Below are 15219 nucleotides of genomic sequence, written 5' to 3' on the forward strand. Positions count from 1 at the left end.
TGCAATTGAAGCATGCTGATAAGCTGATAAGCTGATAGCGCTGATTGGCTTGGTCATATAACTATATTAGGAATAATGTATTGTAAACTCTCATACATATACTATGTATGTGCATATATACCTAACTGAGATTTGTTCATGTCTGCTATTGAAGTACAAGTAAGACCTAGTTTTTGAGTCGACATTAGCCCTTACATTCGTATATACTTACTTATACTATATTTGTGGAATTGTGTTTTCATTAAGTAGAAGCTATTTTGGCTGCATTGATTGCCTGTCACCTGAAATACCCTTTAATATAAAAAGCTATTATATAGATTTATTATCAGGCGCCATTTTACAAAACACCTGATAAGCTGTGCATGCAACCTGTTATATAGACTACGCATACTATATAATTATTGTACTTATTTATAGGGAAATCTATATTCATCTTCTAATCTATTGGAATCAATAATTAGACAATAGAGTGCATAGTCTAAGCTATTTAATGTTCGTTTGCCATCGGAAATGGTTTTTTTCTAATCTAAAATATAATTTTATGAAAATGTCTTTTAGGTAGAATTGTCTAATGAATATTCTTTTTTAATTATATAATATATATAATTATATAATTATATATTCATTATTATATTTAATCCAATTACTAAACGGGAGTTTTCCACTTCACTGTGACTGATGAGTGCCAGCAGCAAGCAGCTAATGAGTTCTTTACAGGTGTTTACGTAATGAAATCAGAATATATATAGCATAAGTAAATATTAGCCACTAATAGGATTATATACCTTTTTAACAATTTTGCAGGTCATGAATCAAACGAGAACCTGTTAATTGTTATTTGTTACTTTCGTCCATGAACTTGTATTACGCTTTTCTCAAGTCGTAAATGCTTCTTGGATAGCTTATAATTATGTAAGAAATCGGTAAATGGTAAAAGATTGATCAATATATGTATATTGTTAGCTATTGACTGTCGACTATGAAGGTCATAAATGAATATGTCGACAGAGCAGTTTCTGTGATAGTTTGTCACACTGTGCAACAATTTGGGTTTTCTTTTAGTTGGAATTGTTTTTGTTGTTGCGGTAATCGCTGCCTCGGCAGCGCAACAGACACAGTTGCTACCATCTTATGGGGATTACGTTGGCTGCAATCTGGAAAGAAAAATAAAAGCGAATCGCGTAATAAAAAAGCATCAATTGGCGCTTGCTCTTAATGAATAAACGAATGGGGCGAGCACAGCTTCGAGCTAAGCCAGCTCTGCCTAACTGACACACAGATAGACAGACAGACAGATGCCCAGCGGCTCACACGCCGACCCCCCCTTCCCCCACTCAGCCACGCCCTCACATTGTTGATGCTTATTGTTGTTGCGCTTCGCTGCGCGTTAAATTTGCCCGCGAATGAAATGAGACACAATTTTTTTGATACATTTTCATAGGAAAAAGAAAAAGACGAGCACGAAAATGACAATGCTGAAATCTTCATACTCGTTCCCTAAGTGAAAGAGGGTCGAAAGAAAGAACAGTACAGGAGAGTGTAGAGACTTCGAAATTGAAATGTAAACTCGTCTGTATTCTGGTGTTAAGATTTTTTAAATATGCCAATTGGCACGTGGCTATCAAATGAAGTGTCCTGCAGACTTAAAATATCAAAGCATAACGAGAAATGAATAAGAATATATACTTTGGAGCAGTTGACATACTATTGGCTCCGGCTCCAATGTAAACGGGTATTGTGCAGTGGGTTCTGCCCGGCTGCAGCGTTTATACTTGCTTTCCATTATTCGTGTTCGGCTTTAGCTGTAGATGTATGCAAATCAAGTAATTTGTTTCGCCCAGCGACACATCCAACGCAGATGATGCAGCCACTTCCGGTGTCAATTTTTATTTTATTTTATTTTATGTTTTTCTTTTTCTTTTCCATTTTCAGTTTTCTTATTTTTTCTTTCATTTTTTAGTTGATGCGTCTTTGTGAGTTGCAAGTCGCTTGTGGGGATGAATTTAAAAATAAATTAGGGAAAATATAAAAATAAATAACGTTGCTGTACTTGACAGCGCACTTAACTAGTAGTTACCCTGCATACAATTTTTAACGAACGTTCTGCGTTAACTTTTGTGCTTTAACAATAGAGAAAAATTACAGAAGTCAAAGATGACGAGAATAGCTGTAGAAACATATAGATACATAATTTAGATACATTTCTGGTGTGTTTATATTTTAATATATGAGTTTCAGTATATATCAAATGTATATCAAAGTGAATAGACTCTTCTGTAGAATAGGGTTTACAGCCACATACGTCAATACCCTCTATTTCTACTTACTTGTTCCACTGATATAAATTTACTCGCACTACCAAATCAATGCCAGTATACCAAGTATTTAAGCAGCTTTTAAAATACATTTTAGAAACGATTATTCAGGCTGACGATATTGTCATATCCATTCCACTCACACAGTGAATCGCTTATATATTATATATATATATATATATATATATATATATATATATTTGCTGAGTAAAAAAGGGAGTGCGGATCACTGTGTCTGCTGAGACTACGGCATTTTTTATGCAGGTGGAAGTTGTCGCTGTCGTTGGCGTTCATCTTGCGAAAGAGTTTCATCTTTGGCTGTGGCCTCGTCTCATCGCGGGGTCGGTTCCTCGCTAGCCCCTGCCTATTTCAAAGCCATTAACAAGCGGCAAGAAGAAGAAGCAGCAGAAGCAGACGTCGGCGATGGCATTATTATTTTTTCTTTATAAAAATAGCTAAAATATGCTTAATTTAGTTGCGCGTTGTGTGTGCTGTGTGTATCCCACATAATTATTTTTGTTAACTAAGTCCGACAGGCAGACAGACAAACAGACTGAAAGACTGCAAGACTGACTGACTGCCGCGTGGTCGTCACAATAGATATATGTAGGTACGAGTATATACGAACAAAATATAGCCAAAATATAAACCATTTCGAACGCCCACGCAGACGCTGAAGAGCGGAACTGAAGACCACTTACAAATGCGCCAAAGAATTATTGCTATTGCTGTAGTTTTTATTTAATAAAGTGAATTTATGCTACACTACAATGAGTCTAACGTTCATTTACACTGTGAGAAATTCCCACCCAGCGGGCCTTTGCATTCAACATGGGCTTTTCTTAGCCGGCCACTGAGAAAACTAAATTAGTTCATTTATATGTACAGCTCTTCTTTTTTCCATTTCCTCACTTGGTCAACTTTTATGGCATTGCAACAATATAATTCCGGGGGGCACTGGGTGAGAATAATTTCTGAGTAAGTCATTAAATGGAATTTGACTGACCCTTGAGCACGGATGATGTGAGAGTTGTTTGCCGCATCAGCTTTTGACTAATTTAGTCTTTTATGCGTGAGCTTAAAGAATTCAAATCTCATGAGAAATATAATTATTATAAAAGGTTATAAAGGATCATCGACTCATCAACTCTTTTCACTACCTTTATTTCCGATTCAAGTAGAGCTGAAAGTATTTAAATTTCATAAAAAGAAAGGAAAACATAATATGTAGTACGATAGTATGGGGCTCAAGCCCTATTTAACAAGTGTTCCATTTAACATTTAGTTTAAATAAAATCAAACTTTAAGATTAATGAATTGATTGAATGCAGAAATTGTATTTTCTATAATACTTAAAGCATACCCTATTTTGTTAGATTTGCTTAGTATAGGCCTTGATTCTAAAGTATAATACCATATTGGCTTCTAAATGTCATTTTATAAATAGGCATAGTTGGTACAAGTTTTCAATATTTCATGCTTGTCTTAAGTGAATAACCTCTTGCCTATATTTTTTATATTTATGCGTTCAGAGACGATTCTGTTCAATTCCAAGGCCTTACGCAATATTTTTGTCGGCCAAAAAAAATAATTATGAAATCAAATGCTATGTTAAAAACAACATTGAACATGTGCACAATACAAGACCTCTTGTCTTTATGTTCTCTATTAGACCAGAAAAGAAAATAAAAAATAAATGATAAGCATCTTGAGCAAGTCCCCTTAAGACTACGATCCTTACCGCCCACATTGACATAAAAAACCTCTTCGGACATGTGTCGTTCTGCACAAGCGGGGTTTCACGACTTCTAAATACCCTATACTATATTACACGGCGCTTAAACATATTTCTATAGTATTTTTTTATCAATTTAATATTTTGTTCATATTGAAACTTAATTATTAAATGAACTATTTTTTCCACTTACATATAACCTGGATACACTCTTTAGATTTTTATTAAATAAGTATACGATATATGGCAACGATTCAAACGAACAGAAAACAGATCGGTCCCAATCAAAATACGAAAAGAAAAGAAAATTCCAAAGTATACTATCAAGATCCAAAGCCGATTTCAAGAGAATTCTGTTTATTGCACCCAACTCTGTTGATGAAGTAAATAAGACACAAACAAAACAGAAAAAAGGCAGATACCAGAAACCAGAAAACAAGTCCAATCCGAGTGTAAAGACAAATTTAACTTTTGTGTGAAACAAGGTAAACTCGTAAGATTCAATTTTAGGGCCTGGAGGCCTTTGTTTGACAAAAAAACATTTAGTAGAATTTCCTACTCTCTCATCGTCTCATCAATATTTGTGCAGGCGCCATAAAGAGACAATCTATTGTGTTAGGTCAGAGCTGATGATGATGGCTTTTATGTACCACGAGGGATGATGAATAAATGAGATAAAGTTCGGGCGTGTGGGCCTCTGAAGTGCTGTTATGTTAGGCCTAGGTAATTCAGCTGGAGAGGTGCTTAAAACTTTGAGAGTGTATATACAACGAAAATTTCAGTTGTGCACACGACTGCAAAAAGCAACAAGAAAAATAATTAAAATAAATCTTGATAAATATTTTATATTCATTTAAAAAAATGCAAATACCTCATTATATAATTTTGCTTATAATGTAATAAAACAAATGAAAGAAAAACAAATTTTGTTTAATTATGTTAGGTCGCAATCTGGTCTAAAATCAGATAATTAATTAGACTTGGATATTAATTTATAAGCTAACTAATACTCTGCACGATTGGTCACGTAGTAACAGCAAGTAAGTTGGATAGGTTCTGTCTATAAGAGACTTCAAATCGATGTCATTAACCAACCTGTGAGCATTGTACTGGAAACTTCAATCATTCATTCATGAATTCAATCATTAAAAAATCTGAGTTACTTAAATATATAAATTAAAATATAAAAAAAGATTAGAAAAATCAGTTCTTTAACATTAACTGTAGGTCCATCTCTTAATTCTTTAGCCAATATAGGGCAAGAGAGAGAGAGAGTGAGAGAGAAAAAGAAAAAAAGAAAAAGAGAAAAAATCATAAAACATTTTTGAACATTTGTTCTTTCTGTTGAGCATTATTTTTGCTATAATCATAAAGTCACAGCATCATTTATGTTTTTTACGATCTTTCAATTTGCTGCCATTCTTATTTTGATGATTGCTCTCAAATGCGTGTTATCCTTTATTATGAAGCCAACGTTATGATTTTTATTCGAACATCGATTTTTTCTACTGTCTACGGGTTGGACGTAAAATTCAGACAATGGCATTAACCATAAATGGTCGGACTCAATTGGCACGTGACGTCTACGGCAGATGTTGCCTCTAGCATAGATAGACTTGCTACGCAGGCGTAGATATATAAGTATATATGTTTTTATGTACGAATTTATTGAAAATACTATACATTTTGGCAATTTATGGACGGCTGTTGTCCGAGTTCTTAAAAAAGTACAAAATCACATTCAAAAACGTGTAATAAAATAGAAATAATATTTATAGCTGAGACGTCGAAGGGTCTAAAAATATCGCACACATACGCACACAAGCAACAGTGATGCCAACTACCTATAGCAAAAAGAAGTCAGATGAAACCAAGTAAAAAGCGAAAATAAATTTAAAAAACTACAGAAGCAGGACTAAATTTGTTTCCCTAGTTTTATAGGCTCTTATGGAAGGTCGTCTATGACAATATATCTCTAATATATGTATTCATATTTCTTACATGATCTGCTTAATATTTTTAACAGCAGTTTTCCCCTTATTGTTGTTGGCCTTTCGCTCAGATATCAGGTCTCTTCCATCGGCATGTATGAGACAAACATATCTTATCGCAATTTGTTGTAATACTTACGGTTTTTGGAGAATTGATTAATAAAAATAAAATATTTTCATTTGTTTTAACATATATGTTTATGTCAGCTTAAAAATTATGGATTTTCGAATTGTTACGTACGAAAGTTTTTGCAAGCTCAGCTCAAAAAGGGTTAGATCTGTATAGGAAAATGCTAAATGGGCAGTACTGACGTACACACACACAACAAAGCGAATCAACAGCATCGACGAGCAGATACAGATACATACGTACACGCGCAACAAACCGAAGCAACAGCGTCACCGTCAGAATCAACGGGCTCCCATGTATTTCAGCTCTCACCCCTGCTTAATACCATTGGCCCTGGTGACCATGTGCACGCTTTCCCATTCATGCAGCGACGCGACCTGCCTCAGAGACACAGAGTGATAGACAGATATAGAGATAGAAAGCGAGAGAAAGGGAGAGAGGAAGGGAGAGTGTGACAGCAATGACCCAACTTCACATGGCAAGGCAAATCCACTTGGCAGCAAATCGCTGGAGCATTTTGATTTAAATCGATCGATTTTGTGGCTGAGCTCATTTGGCGTAAAATAAACTTGCGCCGAGTCAATAATCCCTTTGGTTCAGCCAGCCAACCACACTCACCCACCCAACGGGCCACAGCGAAGTGTTGGCCATTGTTTGTGGTATTTTGAAATACACGCACACACTCACACACACACACAAGCACACATGCACACACTCACACACATGCATAGCATTAATTTCACAATTTGACTAGCTGAATTTTTCTGTTCGCACTTGTTAACAAATCGTTGCGTGTAAACAAAAATTACTTCAGACGAACATTACAAATGCGTGGCATAAACAGCCAGACAAAGAGGTGCACAACACCAACGCATCTACACCTGTATCTCTCTGTCCTGCAGCACATTCCCATTCCATAACATTTAGCAGAGGGAGGGAATTCAAAGTGTTTTTCTGCTTTCATAGTTGGCAGTTGCACACTTTTCTTCTTCTTTTTGAACTTTTTGCTTCAGACTGAACGTGACTTTAAAGTCAAACTCAGCGAACATCATTCACTCAGTCATTCATTCATTTGTTCAATCATTTGATCCATCAGTCAAACAGTATGTCATAGTCTTTTTATACCCTGTTTGCTTAATACATTTTGGTTACCATAACAATCTCGGAACTGCCTTAGTTATCGTATCGAGTACCAGTATCGAGTATATAAAGTATAAGCAAATTAATGGGTATATCCCCATAGAATAGTTAATAATATAGGGCAAGTCGAACAAATGCTCCAACGACGAATGTTTGTAGAAAACAGCTCAGCGCTGGGTATCTCTTAGTTGAGCACTGCCGACTTGCGTTCACGTTTTGTTTGTCTGTGCGTGTGTGAGAGTTATCTGACGAAGCTGCCAGTAAACCGGAAGTTGTAATTAATGTGCGCCTTGGGGGCGTTTACTGCCAAGCTCTCCGAGTCCTTTGAGTCGGCTCTTCATCAGTGTGTGTGGGTGTGAGTGGGCGTGTGTGAGTGCTTGTATTAATAGCCATGGCAGCGCTTTGTCAGGCAAACGACTGGCATTGACGATACCTGAACATGGTTCGCACTGATAATGAATCAATAGGGCAAACTTGACTGCCTAAGGATAACTCACACTCTTCAACGTGATGAAGATGAGAGCTGCCTGTATCGGTGTATGTGTGGGTAAGTGTGTTGCTGATATTGCAATAACAGGAAATACTGCACGTTTGTCACACCTTAAACATATAGGTATCGCGTATTTATTTGCTTCTTTCCGTTGTGATCCCTAGGCAAGCTTTGTTGCAGTTGAAGCTTAATTATGGAATATCTAGTTACTTCAAAAGATGTTTAGTTAGTACAGATATCGCATAACAATGAGTAGTTACATTTGTTGGATTATAAATATCCAAAGTACATTTATCCTCTATATCAAAGCTTTTAAGTTCCCATTTTAGATAGTTATCAAATCAAAATACTATTTTTTTTAAAAAAAATCCTACGAATTGGTTCTTAATCGTCTGAGCTCTAAATATGTACAAATTTAAACTAAGTTATTTATTTCGTAAACAATTTTAATTCGTTGGAAATAGCAGTCCGGCAACACCAACTGCATAATAGCCAATCACGATCTTCAAAAAGTATGCAGTACATAACAGTTTTATACGTACAGATGTATGGACAAAAAGACGAAAATTGCAGAAAATTCAAATACTCTTTTCATATCATGAACCAATGCAACAAGTTGTGAATCCATTTGTATTTTAAGACCTTTCAACACTTGATTTCGGTTTAGAAATTGTAGGACTTTTCCATTAATGTGCTAAGTTATATTTATGTATTATACTAAATAAAATATAAAATATACTACTACTACAACTTTTGTTATTTCTCCATTATATGTTTTTTTCAATTCATAGCTATACATAATTTACTTTTCGTATTTTTTATATTTACCTAAGCTTTGGCTGATTCCTCCTAACTGTTGGTATATATGTGTATTTGCCCTTATGCGCTGCCCTGCCCTGTTTGTGCAGTGTGTTCATTCGCACGTGATTGTGCATTGGGAGTCAAAGATGACTCAAGACGAAAATAAAGATGAAGGGAAGATGAATCATTTAATCATACTAAGTACATCTGGCAGTGGATTACAGGGTTTCGCTGATTAATTTCTGCAGGTGTTTTAATTTGGAATTATAGTTTACTACTCTTTTGCCTATTTTGAACGCCAAGCCAGAGACTTGTAAAGCATTGATTCTGTAATATGAATGCGACCGAATTCTTAGTTGATTTAATATTGATTTTAATATATTCCCAAAAATCTCGAGTAAATATCTATTTATTGCTTTAAAAAAAAGGGTTCGTATGGTCTCATTTTTCCTCTGCTTTGCTTGACTAAAACTTTGCAAAATATTTGTCAACTTGTCTGCATTGGAATCTGTGAGCGCTGTGCAATAAGTTCAAAGTTATGCCATGAAGTTGACTTCAGTTTGCGATTCTGTACTTCTGCCAGGCTCCGCTCCAAGCTGTGGTGTGCTTGTGTGTGTGTGGCAAGGGTATTGGCATTGGCAATGTCAACGACATTGTTCTGTTAACTAGGCGGGAAGAGGGGTAAAGGTCAAATGGCTCTTCATTGATAGCCTAAGTCGTTCACTTGCTGCGTCTTATTGTTAGTGCCGCCTGACTGGAAACGCCCAATAGCTTCGCCCGCTCCCGCCGCCGCCCTCATTCAGCTTAGCCCCGTGACCGCAGGGCTAAATTGCTATCGGAACGCCCTCAATGTATGCAGTAAATTGCTTGCTTGCCTTCAATACACACGGACACAATCACAAACACACACACACACCCACACCTTGAAGCTCAGCTACTGCTTGATGTGAAGCATAAGCGCCTAATTCTCAAAACACAGTAGAAAACAACAAAACAGTTCACACCTGATCGAATTACCTATACTCTAAATAAAATAAATATAAATAAATGCGTATAACATTTATAAACGACATTCAACTACTAACTAACTAAATTTTTACTGTCTGTGATAAGAAACTATCCATATGGAAATAGTAATTAATCATTTCAATATTCTTAAAATACGAATCCGAAATAATGAAAAAAAAACTATATTTTTAAGGAAATGTTCAAAAGATCTAAACGGAAAGTCTGCTCGTCTATATGCTCAATACTCTATATACTCTATAAATAATGATAGAGAGATATATGAACCATGCACTGGGCTATTAGCCAATGATTACTCCATAATCTAAAAGTAATATACCCTTTTGATCAATATGGTAACTTGGACTGTGCGCGAACCTTTCTACAGGGCGGGGCACTGTGAACGATTTGTCGAAGACCAAATCGAAATGACATTATGGTTAAGTGAAAAGGCAAAGCCCGTTTGCTAAAGGCAAAACAAATGGCGCACAATTGACTTGGCCAATAAACCATAAAACCGTTAAATTCACAAAATCAATAACTTGGCCTCTATTTGAAGCATTTGGTAACTTGCCACATTCCCATGCCTCGCGTGCTACAAGCCGCATGCCACTTGCCCGAAAATAAAGGACGACAAATTGCTGCGAGGTCTCGGTCCGCACATTAAACAACTTTGCAATTTGTGTCCATTATTTTGAGCTGCCTCCAAGTCACTTTTCGCTGCGTGGGCGGCGTGTGGAGCGGCAGGAGACGTTTACAAAAATGTTGTCACCTGCTTTGGCACTGAAATGTTTCACAAGTTGCTTTTAAGCCATCTCCCGCCTCCCGCCCACTCATTGTGCGTGTGTAATTGTGTGTGCGTGTGCTCGTAATTGTGTCAAGGAGTTCATTCAAAGACATTAGTGACAGCATCGCGCCTAATTGTCGTCTCTGTATATGTATGTGATTGTACCAATGTATTGAACTATGGAATGAATTAGCAGATTTTTAAGTCTGAGAACTGTTTAAATAAAATGCGCATCTTAAGCTCTATGAAACCAGTAGTAAGATTGTAAGGAAGAATAAGTTTTTATATAATATTTCCTACAATTTAACCTCATGTTCTATTGACTCATGCATCATCTATAAAGTATTCGATATTCCATCAGATTGTTAGTTTGCTTTCTTATCCAATATTTTCCGCACACATCAAAATTCCATCTCAGTTTTTCTATAAAAATATTGACTTTAACATGTTACTTTAACATTATGTCCACATAAGACTTAAGCAAAATGAAGAATGCGTGCACTTTACTAGAATATTACTATATTTAATAGCCTCGCATATAATATAAATGTGAGTATCAACAAATGCTTACATAAATCATTCTGTTGCATAATTTAGCTTGATAGCATATTTATTTTACTTCAACATTCCCGTTACACGAACTTGCAGCTAAATGAAGCACATTTAACGAAGATCAGCTTAATAACTATTAAGACAACATTTAGCTGTTAAAACACAGATTAATGTGGAATGACTCAAAATGGTTCTATTGCATCCATTGTAGCTGCGAGTCTCATCATTTGTCGCTTGTGTCATGAGAGCAGCTGTTAATGATACAGCGCGTCTTTTATGCTCGGAACTTACTTTACCTTGAGCTGTCTCTTGTTTGGCTGTTTCTTGGTGTCATTTGGATGGTTGAAGTGTTAGTGGGCCATTTTAAGGAAATGTCGCACTTTAAAAACAAATTGCCAACTCTTATATGCGTTCAGGGATTCGCTTAAAGCATTCAAGTGCCGTCTGCAGCGAACAGTTCTTAAATTGTGGTTTAAGCTCCCCAAGTGGACTATTTGGCTTGTTTGGTAAACATTTGTTTGGACATGTGAGAGAGCTCAGTCACTTTGAATTGCACATTGATTTTGCTCTTAACGTTCAATTAACATATTGACAAACAAAATGGTCAAATGGTCGATTTACCATGTGCTGTTAAGCATTTAGCACATGTTATGTATACGACACGTTGTGTCAACATTGAAAACATTATTTATACACTCTCATATATAGAAAAACAAACTTCATAAATATTTAGTGCGACGAAGCACTATAAATTATCTGCCAAAATTACTTAACGTGCATACGAAGAGTTATTTAGTCCTGATTAAAGGTCAATTAAAGACTTGCTCTCTGATAATGTGTTGCCACAGAACTGGCTGTTAACACTTTAGTTGCCTTGAAAGAGAAACCGCCTTAAGGCCAAGAAGAGGTCGACTCGAATAATCCTCTTAGGCTTTGTGAGCAGCTCGGTTCGTGACATCAGAAAAATGATTCCACATGTGACTGAGCACGTGCTTGGAAGAAAACAAGACTCAAAGCATCATGCCTATATGAGAGAAACGAAATGGGAATGCGAAACGAAATGGAAAAGGGAATGAGTGTCAGGTCTTGGATTGAGGATGCCAGCTGATAAATGCGCTAAAATCAATCAGGGTAGTCGAAAAGCCAACCTCCATGAGATGTGGCTTGTGTACGTGAAAATTGCATTTCATTGCCCAGGTGGAAAGCACGCCACGCGGGGGTTCGTCACCATTTGTGTAGCTGTTGCATGTGACAGTTGTGTTATGTTTATTAAAAAGTTTTGTCGATACGGCATGACAGCGTCTGTCACTTACCCACTTACTCAGGGTCCCACTTACTCTGTCACGCTGTCTCTTGCTCAGTAGTCAATCAATCGAAAATGTTGCGGGCTGTCTTCGTTAGATGTGTGATTAGGTTTTGTTACACAAACTTGTTAAAAAGTCATCACCAGATCAAGCTTGCCATCCATATGTGTGTGTTTGCGTGTAGTGGTCATTGTTGCACGCGTATATCAATTAAAAGTTTTGCCCAACGTGATAAATGAAGCAACACAGCGTCTGCTTAGGCCAAAAAAAAATTTGTGCTGTGCTGTGTTATTTGTAATAGAATGTGGAACGTGTTTGTTACTTGGACAAATTCAAAGTATAACTAGAACAAGTTCTAATATTGAATTGTTCTGTGAGTTGTTTATCAGTGATATTGTTAATTTATGGCTAAAAGAGCGCAACACAAGAGGGAAAAGTATTCTTAAATAGGCGCTGTTTCTCTGCAGTTGTATTTTCTTCATAGCATTCATTCACGAACTGAAAGATTCTATTGCTATTGTGCTATATTCGTATTACTGTCCGTTCATCTGTCCATCTGCCTTACTTGTCTTTTGTAGTCACTCGCTGGCTAATGCGACGGCTTAGATTGACTAGGTTTTATTTCTTGTGCTTTGCGTCCACCTCCCACCCCTAGATCGGAAAAGATTTTCTCTGTTTTCCTCCCATACCCATATCTTCTTATCCTCTTGCGCAAGGATGTCGACGAATATCATTGCTGCTATCACCCTCAGCACCTCCAGACAGTCTGCTTTTCTTTGCATCTTTTGTCCCAACCCACCTATTAGCGTAGAGTTAAATTGCATAATTGCAATTTGACTCGGCCATCTCTGATTACCCTCTTTGATGTTCCGATTTTCATCTCTGCTCAATACCATTAAATATGAGGGAAAATGCTCTGCTCATTTTTTTTATATTTGTCAAGCTGCTGCTACTTCATCTTAAGTTTTTATCTTTGGTTTTACGTTCAGCGAGAAAGTCAACTTTTATGATTGAGTTTTTTTTATCAATGCTTCGAGCATTTTATTATGGATATTCCTGCTGCCAAGCGGTTGGAAATTTTTTTATTTATTTGTTGGCGTTGCCGACAATTTTGTTCGTGACATTTTTAAAATCACGTTCAACTACAAGACGAGCTCAACGATATATTTTGTTGACTATATGGGTGACAAGCTATGTGCGCATATTTATAACGATCTGGCTAAATGACGTGCACACGGTGGTTACTGCAATGCGGTTGTCAGGTTTGAGCTTGGTGATTCCAAACGGAATGCCACCGGTACACAGTATAACTTACCTTTTGGGCGAACGTTGTCGAGTAGGCAACAACATTTTCCACTTTTACTTTAAACGAAATGGAATCAAAATGAGCGACGGTCAACAATGACGATAGCAACAAAGTAATCGACGTCGAGCAATTCGAATGGATTAAAGTAATGCCCTGCATGAAAGCGTATTATGTTGTGATAATAAAGTCGGCTCTCCACAACAAAGGAATGTGTCTCCCCTTTAATGCCGTATTCATATTAATTCGCATTTCATACAGAAAAATCGATACAATAATTTTCTATAAGTCGGAACGTTAACTATCCTAATCTAACAAGCTTTCTTTATCAGTTATCAATTAACATAATTTTCATTATTTTTTATTTTAGTATTATTTTGTATTATTTTTGACAATGTTCATTTATAATATAATTTATTCTTGTCTTTTTATTTGGGCTTTGTTGATTTTGGTCATAATTACATTTATGATGAAAAGACGCAGATGAGAATATGATCTTATGATCTGAAACCCTAAAATATTGTTCTTATATATAATATATAATAAAAATATTTCGGACTATTGTTTTCTTGAATTCAAATCACATTTCTGTACTTAGGGTATACAAACTTTACTATAGAGCAGCAATATAACTTTCATTTCTTGATATTATTTTATTATTGTAATTTCTTTTCAATTAACAATGCGAACGACATGAAGCGTAATTGGTAAAAGCAAAAGTAACGAGCGCCATGTTGAGCTCGGGCTCCATAATGCAGATATATGTATAGATAGTGATACCCCGAACCCCTCGTACCACTGTTTGGTGGAAAATGGAAAATGGCAGCTTGGCAAATTGCTGCCCGTATTTAATAAATACAAGTGATAATGAAAAATGAGACAAAGATACTAATTGTGTTTCATTTCTTTTGCTGTGCAGATTTTTGCTTGATACTGAAATGGTGGGTTTGGGGTGTTCTGGGGGAAAGGGGTCTTTGAGCACTTGCAGGTTGGCTTTTGTCTGCTGATGAAACTGGAACGATTTATGCTATTCAATATAGCGTTTGCCGGCCGGTCGGTCCGCCGCTGCTTGAGATATTATTTGTGACATTCTTTTTTGTTGGTTTGTGCTTTCGCTCGCATTTTTTATCGCCTCATCACGAGGTGTCGACAGTCGACGACATCTTTTCATTTCTTTTCATTGCTCGCACAATTTCCGCAACGCCATTTTACAATTGTCCATAGCCGGGTCTTGCTTGATTCTTGACCAGCTACTGCCGATCTTTCTCTCTCTCTCTCTCTTTATTTCTCGTTCTCCTTCTCGCTCTCAGCGAGCATTTTACAGCTGTCGCTGCTGTTGACACAAATCATTCGCTGGAAGTGTTTCCCCTGCCACTTGCCTTCTTTCCGCTCTGGGCTGAGCTCCGTGACCAAATGTATCTAGCACTCGTATCGCTTACACTTAGGTTCAGCACAAAGGCATTTACTACAACCAAATGGCAAAATGTTAGTTTACTTCCAAGTTTTATTTGTATAGCTTTAACTGTTAGACAGCTTAATATAAATAAATATAAAATTTAACGACATTTATTTTATAAATCTTTGACTTATACCAACTTCGTATAGCTACTTCATTTAGTTTCTAATCATAGACTAAAAGTTGAATAAAAGAACACATTCGTTTTTA

The 15219-nt window shown here is 36.5% G+C and overlaps 1 protein-coding gene and 1 long non-coding RNA gene across 2 annotated transcripts in view; one reads left to right on the forward strand and one right to left on the reverse strand.

Moving 5' to 3' along the window:
* The window catches only part of LOC111598642, a 31177-nt gene that overhangs the window by 5520 nt on the left and 10438 nt on the right, over nt 1-15219 (forward strand). The window lies entirely within an intron of this gene.
* Nucleotides 1023-12570, reverse strand: LOC111598644. The gene is made up of 3 exons (XR_002751388.2): nt 12284-12570; nt 1706-1988; nt 1023-1154 (listed from the first exon to the last, which is right to left on the reverse strand). It is a non-coding gene; the product is annotated as an uncharacterized LOC111598644 (long non-coding RNA).

This window comes from Drosophila hydei, unplaced genomic scaffold (assembly GCF_003285905.1).
Source record: "Drosophila hydei strain 15085-1641.00,03,60 unplaced genomic scaffold, DhydRS2 tig00008139-arrow-pilon, whole genome shotgun sequence".
Classification (NCBI taxonomy): Eukaryota; Metazoa; Arthropoda; class Insecta; order Diptera; family Drosophilidae; genus Drosophila; species Drosophila hydei.